This window comes from Sinocyclocheilus anshuiensis, unplaced genomic scaffold (assembly GCF_001515605.1).
Source record: "Sinocyclocheilus anshuiensis isolate Anshui unplaced genomic scaffold, SAMN03320099.WGS_v1.1 scaffold998, whole genome shotgun sequence".
NCBI classification, from domain to species: Eukaryota; Metazoa; Chordata; class Actinopteri; order Cypriniformes; family Cyprinidae; genus Sinocyclocheilus; species Sinocyclocheilus anshuiensis.
In genome coordinates, this window is record NW_015536513.1 from 545,305 (window position 1) to 553,667 (window position 8,363).

At 36.0% G+C, this 8,363-nt stretch overlaps 1 protein-coding gene across 1 annotated transcript in view; it reads right to left on the reverse strand.

The window, feature by feature from the left end:
- LOC107692157 (gastrula zinc finger protein XlCGF57.1-like) overlaps positions 1 to 1,901 on the reverse strand; it is a 5,071-nt gene extending 3,170 nt beyond the window's left edge. The window contains exon 1 of the mRNA XM_016491110.1: positions 1,889 to 1,901. The gene's annotated coding sequence lies outside the window, so the exon portion shown is untranslated. The remainder of the gene's footprint in view (positions 1 to 1,888) is intronic.
- Positions 1,902 to 8,363: the final 6,462 nt, after the last annotated feature.

An 8,363-nucleotide genomic window follows, 5' to 3' on the forward strand; every position in this document is an offset into this window, starting at 1 on the left:
CAGAGTCGGGGCGGAACTCCTGTCAGACAACATCTCCAGGACGCTGCGCTCCATATGACTAGTAAGCCAATTATCAAATAACTGCCATGATGACTTTTGTTCTACCCACTTAAATGATAGAAGTACTTGCGTTGTACAATCTATAAAGACTGTCTGTTCCCCGAATAGGGAGGTCAAAATATAAATTTAATGCAGGATCTAGAAAAAATCTGATCGTGATTAAACCAGAAAAATTTTAATATATATAGTTGAGTATCATCAGCATAACAGTATCTCAACAAGACCAGATGAAACTTCTAAATTATCTAAGCTAACAGAGTGTGTTAAACAGCAGCTGAATGAGACACAGATTCACTCTACCAGCAGGAGGCGCTTAAAGCGTTTCCTTGGTTACCGCTGTAAACAAAGCAGAGCTGCGCTTATGAACAGCAATGATACAGCGTTTACCTTGGTTTCCACTGTAAACAAAGCAGAGCTGCGCTTATGAACAGCAATGATACAGCGTTTACCTTGGTTTCCACTGTAAACAAAGCAGAGCTGCGCTTATGAACAGCAATGATACAGCGTTTACCTTGGTTTCCACTGTAAACAAAGCAGAGCTGCGCTTATGAACAGCAATGATACAGCGTTTACCTTGGTTTCCACTGTAAACAAAGCAGAGCTGCGCTTATGAACAGCAATGATACAGCGTTTACCTTGGTTTCCACTGTAAACAAAGCAGAGCTGCGCTTATGAACAGCAATGATACAGCGTTTACCTTGGTTTCCACTGTAAACAAAGCAGAGCTGCGCTTATGAACAGCAATGATACAGCGTTTACCTTGGTTTACACTGTAAACAAAGCAGAGCTGCGCTTATGAACAGCGTTTTCCTTGGTTTCCGCTGTAAACAAAGCAGAGCTGCGCTTATGAACAGCAATGATACAGTGTTTCCTTGGTTACCGCTGTAAACAAAGCATTTTTACAGGTTATACAAATTATACAGAGGCAAGATGAAAAGAAAAAATACCATCTAAACTTTTCTAAAGACAGTAAGTTCCCCTCAGACATGCATTCATATAAACTCCTACCCCTAAATGAATCGCCTACCCCTAAATTTGTTTAGCATCTCAACCGATTTGAATAGTCACATAATTTAATTGATTTTCAACTGGCTTGCGGTTAATCGTTACATCCCTACTGTTTCACCATTTTGAACATTTCATAAAATGTGATATTTTATTGTGATGGACATCATGATTAGCATGTTCTTAAGATGACAGTGCCATCGACGATATAAAACTTTTCATTTTCCATCCATTTGCTTGTCCACCATTTTAAAGTGTATGTGAGGGGGGAAAAAAAAAGAACGAATAATTCGAACCCAAAGACTCGAGAGATGAGCTAATCAATTCTGTTTCTGGTACCGACTGCAACTCAGCTTCAGTTTATGGGGATGTGAACGAAAGAACGAAAGACTCAGAGCGGGAGGTGAGGGACACTAACAGACTGAAACAATGAATTAATCGTTTCTGTTTCTCATAATCTGGCCTTGGTTGCAAATGAGTGAGCTCAGCTTAGAGAATAAAAACCAACCTGTTTGTTCCTCAGTATCTTCATGTTTGACTCTGAATGAAGATGAGAATAATGAACAGAAAGAAAAATAAATCGAAACTAAATCTCTGAGTGCGTCTCAATCAGCTCCCTAGAAAACGAAATAGTCCTTCCTAGCAGCAAGTAATCATTTAAACAACAGATAGCCAGTGATTGAATTCGTGTTAAAGATAAACTGATTCACGATATATGGAACGAAATGACACACACCTTCTCTGTTACTTATGTGTGGATGCGCTTTACTCACACAAAACGCTTGGTATCAATTTAAACACTTTAATTGCCGAAAACACAAACCTTTCTTCAGCAGAATCACAACAAACGCAGGAGCGCGGCGCAGACTTATGACGTCACGTCATCCTATCAAAATAAAAGTCCTGTATAGTGCAAGGTTTAAGTCCATTAAATGTGGTGAAATATGCATGTTGTCCACTTAAGTGCTGAAAATAACTATCAGTGAAAGAGTATCTTGAAAAAACTACAGTTTTTATTTAACATTGATAATAATCAGAAATAATACTTCGGCAAAAAGAGACACTAAAGACTGGAGTAATGATGCTGAAAATTCAACTTTGCCATCGTAGAAATAAATTGCACTTTCAAGTATATTAAAATAGAAAACGGTCATTTTAAACTTGTTAATAATTCAGAGTATTGCCGTTTTTGTATTTTGGATCAAATAAATGCAGCAGTGGTGAGATGTCTGCTTGTTTAAAGTGGTTTTAAACAACAGTTTAAGGCTGATTTAAAGCAAATAATAGTGAAGTTGAGGCATTATTGAATTTAAAAAAATGTAATATACAAATGCAGCTCATAGTGAGGTACACACTTTGTTTAATTTGGAGAAATCACATTGTGAAATTAGGTTGAAACACTGCTTGCCTTAAACTCAAAATATCAGTTCTACACTACCGTTCAAATGTTTTGGGTTGGCAAGACTTTTATATACATTTAAAAAAATAAAAAATTATGTTCACCAAAGCTGTTTTTATTTGGTCCAAAATACAGTAAAAAAAAGAAAGAAAAAAAGCTGAATTTTCAGCATCACTACTCTTCAGTCTTCAGTGTCACATGATCCTTCAGAAATCATTCTAATATGCTGATTTGCTGCTCAAGAAACATTTCTGATCATTATTGTGGAAGATTTGTATTAATCAAAATATGAACTAATCAATGTGAATCTAGCCATTTATGTATCAAGTCATTCTATTATTATAATCATGTACAGGTGCATCTCAATAAATTAGAATGTCATGGAAAAGTTCATTTATTTCAGTAATTCAACTCAAATTGTGAAACTCGTGTATTAAATCAATTCAATGCACACAAACTTTTCCACGACATTCTAATTTATTGAGATGCACCTGTATTTGCCCGTGTGTAGAGGCCTGCATGAGAATGGAACGTGCAGACATTACAAAACTGCAGTATATGGTGAAGCTGCACATCCTATTTGGACATTAGACAAAATATATGATGGGGCCTCTTTAGTCATGGAACATAAATTGGGGCCTCCTGTCTGCTTCTGGGTGGCAGGCTGGAGACACAGCCAAAAGAGGTAAACGAGTTGATAAACAATAACCATATGTATGAAATGTATTGAACATGGGCACGCCTTCGGGAAGCACTGTATAAAAGAGAGTACAGACACAGACTCGAGAGATTGTTCTGCAGAGCTGTCTCAGTTTTATTGTCTTTGAATAATAAAATCTCAATTCTGGCATCAAAACCCCAAGACTTTGAGAATGATTCCCCACAGCAGCGGTAGAAGCCACCACATTATCAATAATGAAAACGGTTATGCTGCTTCATATTTTCGTGGAAGCAGTGATACATTTTTTTTTTTCAGGATTCTTTGATGGAAGTTAAAAAAGAGCTTATTTGAAAATTTAAAAAAAAAAACTTTTTTCATGCTATCTTTATATTTTATTAGTTACTTTCTTTGCTTTTTTTGCATGACAATCAAATTCTTCAAGACATGGGGAACGAGAAAAAGAGAGGACATAGCTGCTGGTATTGTCCTATTTTTCTATATTTTGCAAACATTTTTGTCACCACAAATAAACATTAATAGATAATCATTCTAATCTCCTTTCAGAAGAACATCGCTCTGTACTCCTACATGAAACTTCTGGCAAGAGCAAAGGAGAGCTTAATGCATATGATATACCGTATACTACTGTAAGTGTTTTGAATTTTATGCAAGTATGATATTGGTCAGCTAATTTTCAGTGTCAAATATTTTCAGTTCAGCAGACCGATCACCAGTCGTGCCTTCTGTTTTCAGCAAGGTAATTACTCCAGTGCTTAAACTTGTCTTCTGAAGCAATCACTTTCACATCTAAATATACAGGTTCCACGTGTGATTTTCAGATGGAAAAGCAGAGATTTATATTAAAAATGGACCTAAATATTGATATCTCACTCACCTATCATATTGCTTCTGAAGACAAGGATTGAACCACTATTTGGGCACAAATAACATGCTCTAGATACAACTATACTATGATCAATTTGAAACCTGCGCCATTACAGCTCGTATCTGCTAAAAACATGTTTTGGTTCTGATTATCATGTTTATCGCGCTGAAATCATGCATTTTAAACCATATGAGTTGGTTTAAGCAATCAATCACAGACAGCGGTCGCTGCTGACGTATGGCTCACAGTGCTTGTTCAAATAGGGCTGCGTTTCCCAAAAGCATCAGAAGCTTAAGTAGATCTTAAGAAACCATTGCCACATTATTACATTAGCCTACATAACATTGTTACCATATATAAAATTAATTCTGGAAATTGCATCACGGTTTGAAGCAGCAATAGGCCTAATAATAAATGTTTCTTGAGCAGTAAATTATATTAGAATGATTTCTGAAGGGAAGGATCATGTGACACTGAAGACTGGAGTAATGATGCTGAAAATACAGCTTTGCTCACAGATGCATTTTAAATTACATTTTAAAATATATTAAAATATACAAGTTATTTTAATTGTTATATTTCACAATATTGCTGCTTTTACTGTTTTTTTTGTTTGTTTGTTTTTTTCAAATAAGTGCAGCCTTGGTGAGCATGAGACTTAAAAAACATATTACAAACTCTTACTGACCCCAAACTTTTATGTACATGTAATATTTATTTTAAATTGGCTAGTTTGTGCAAGTAAATGTATTTAAACTGGTTGTTAAAAGTTCAAATGGATTGTGTTATGTTCTGTAATTGCTGTTAAAGGGGTCATAGGATGCCCATTTTCCACAAGTTGATATGATTCTTTAGGGTCTTAATGAAAAGTCTGTAACATAGTTTGGTTAAAATTTCTCAATGGTAGTGTAAAACAACACCTTTTTTACCCTGTCAAAAACAGCTCTTTTCAAAGCAAGCCGTTTTGTAGCATTTTCCTTTAAATGTTAATGAGCTCTGCTGACCCCGCCCCTCTCTTCCGAGCCGCTCTCAGAGAGACTCTACTTGTATGGTACTAATATGCTCACTTTTAGGGGTATAGTTGCACCTTTGAGGTTACTGCCCCAGTAAAGGGCTAAAATACAGTTATAGTATATTTTATTTCTGACAATGTAAACAAAAAAGGCATATGAAATGTTAAAAAACATGGCTTTAAAATCTAATATTAAGTGAGTATTATTACTGATTATATTCTTTTAATAATTTAAAAGATCAGTTTAGTTTAGAGGTATCGGTATCGATATCGGTGATACTGGGCTTGAAAATATACTATACTTTGCCACGTCACCAAGGGAGCGAAATCAGATGCGCTCGTTTGCTGACTCTTGCAGAAAAAGGCTTACCAATACAAAGTTACTGGGTTAATCTTTTTCACGTTTCCTTGGTTGGTTGTTGAGACTAGGTGGATATGATTGTGTTAGGTGTGATCGGAGGGAAGGAGTAGGGGGTGGGTGGGTGTGTTACATTTATTAGAGAAGATATTGCATTCAGAGAGATATTCTTAATAACATCTCCTGGGAAGGATGAAATCTGCTACATCATGTTAAAACATTTGGGTGTTTTGGCATCTATAAAACTGTTAGGCTTTTATAATGAAGTTTGGGAAAAAGGAAAGTTACCTACTGGATGGAAAGAGTCAGTGATTATTCCTATTAGGAAGCCAGGAAAGGACCCATCAAATCCAAAGAATTATCGGCCAATAGCATTGACCTCACATATAGGAAAGATAATGGAAAGAATGATTACAGAAAGAATAGCATTTTATTTGGAAAGTAGAGGAATTCTATCACCTCATCAGAGTGGTTTCAGGAGAGGGAGAGGAACTATGGACCCCATTATATGTTTGGAAACAGATGTTAAGAAAGCTCAGGTTAATAAGGATTCAGTGACCTTGAGTGATGTATCATATTACAGGAAAGATACAAGAGGCAATTGAAGTAGTAGAAAAATGGTCATATGCATGGGGATTCAGGTATTCAGTAGATAAAACATAAACAATAATGTTCACTAGGAAAAGAGGTATTGACACACAGATAAAGATGTACGGACAAACTATTGAACAAGTTAAAGTTTTTAAGTTTCTGGGTGTATGGTTTGATGCAAAATTAACATGGAACGAACATATTCAAAACACTAAATGTAAAAAGATTTTAAATGTGATGAGATGTCTAAGAGGATCAGAGTGGGGAGCGAGTAGAGCTGCAATGAAAAGTATTTATATAGCACTGATTAGATCAGTGTTAGATTACGGAAGTATTGTTTACGACTCGGCAGCAAAAACTTTACTGAAGAAGCTGGATGTAATACAAGCTCAAGCTTTGAGACTTTGTTGTGGTGCTTTTAAAACGACTCCTGTATCTGCTCTTCATATACTGATGGATCTACAGATCCTAATACAGGGAGAACAGGTTTTGCTTTCAGTATTCCATCCTTAAACATTTCTGTTAATAGGAGAACAGATCATTTATCAGTATATACAGTAGAGATGATGGCAATAGCAACAGGCATTCACATCTCATAGTAGACAGGATATAGTAAATGAGATATATGAAAATCTGTATAGATTTAAGAATATGAACATCATGATAATATTTATGTGGATACCAGCTCATAGGGGGATAAAGGGTAATGAAAAGGTTGATGGATTAGCAAAACAGGCATTGGAAAACGAGGATATCATGAATATCTCACTTAGTAAATATGAAGCAAAAGCAGTAATTAAAGCATATACCACTAAGGAGTGGCAACATAAATGGGATACAGGAAATACAGGACGTCAACTTTATGAAATACAACGAGAAGTAGGAGTAGTGAGAATAACTAAAAGAAGCACCAAAGAGGAACATATTCTAACAAGATTAAGGGTTGGGCATACTATGCTGAATAAAAGCTTAAAAATAATAAATAAACATCCAACAGGAGTATGTGAGCACTGTGGAATGGAGGAATCAGTAGAACATGTTATTTGTGTTTGTCAAAAGTATACTAATGAACAAGAAACAATGAAGAATGAACTTAGATGGGAGTGGATAACCTAAAGCGTAAACATATATTTACTTATGGATTAGAGTTTATTTTTGTATTTTAAGAGAACAGAGCTGATTAAGAGAATTTGGAGGGAAAATTTTTATTTATTTATTAATTTTTTTTCTCCTCTCATTATGAAAGGGTAAACTCTGGTCCACACTCCAATACTGTAGGTGGCGATAATGCACCTTAACGTTGGTGCTACCCGCCATAAAACCGAAGAAGAAGAAGAAGAAGTCCTGTGTCAGTTTGTCATCGTATGTGCCCTGGTTGTGTCCTGATCCTGCCTTGCCTTGTCATGCCAGCCTGTTTTCCCCCCACGGGGTAGTTTTTGCTGTTTGTTTTATTATTTTAATAAAAAGCCCTTCTCTTCTGCATCAGTGAGTCCTCGCCTCATCCCTTCACCCAAACCCTGACAGATATTACTTATTGGACCAAAAGACAGTACACAGAATCTCTTGGATTACAAGTTCATGCATTCATGACCACTAGACTGGACTATTGTAATGCACTGCTAGGTGGTTGTCCTGCATCTTCAGTAAACAAGCTACAGGTAGTCCAAAATGCAGCGGCTAGAGTCCTTACCAGGTCAAGAAAATATGATCATATTACCCCAATTTTACAGTCATATGTACATTAACTGACAGTCACCACTGATAAGCTACCACTAAATATATTGTAGAAATTTAATTTTCTTTAAAGCTGCTTTGCAACGATTTGTATCGTGAAAAGCACTATACAAATAAACTTGAATTTAATTGAATTAATACTCAGAACAGTTTGTATACGTGTGTTTGTGTGTATGTGTGTGTGTGGTAGCATGAGTATTCATGCATCCACACATGCACAGGTCCAAGGCCTTTATGTTTGCAAGCACACATTCATATGTGAACATGAACATGATGAACATGCTCTTGAAAACAAAATTTTTCTCTCATTTTCAGTCTCTCCCATGCACTTTCAATGGCTGGTCATTTTTGACGGGGAAAAGTGTGACTTTGTGCCATTTTATACAAAATAAAAGCATTTCAAAACTAACACCTTGATTAAACATTAAAGTACACTAGTGTGATAAACAGTGCAAATATTCTTCATATTTTATTTAAAGGTCCCATATTGTCAAAACTGAAATTTCCTGGCTTTTTTCACGATAACTGAGGTCGAGGGGCTATTTAACTACCATATAAGTTTCAAAACAGTCAGTCCACAGTAAAATGCACACAGCCTGCATAAAGCAGCTGTGATTTTTCACGAACCGTTGTGACTTCCGTAAAGAGTTGACGTCA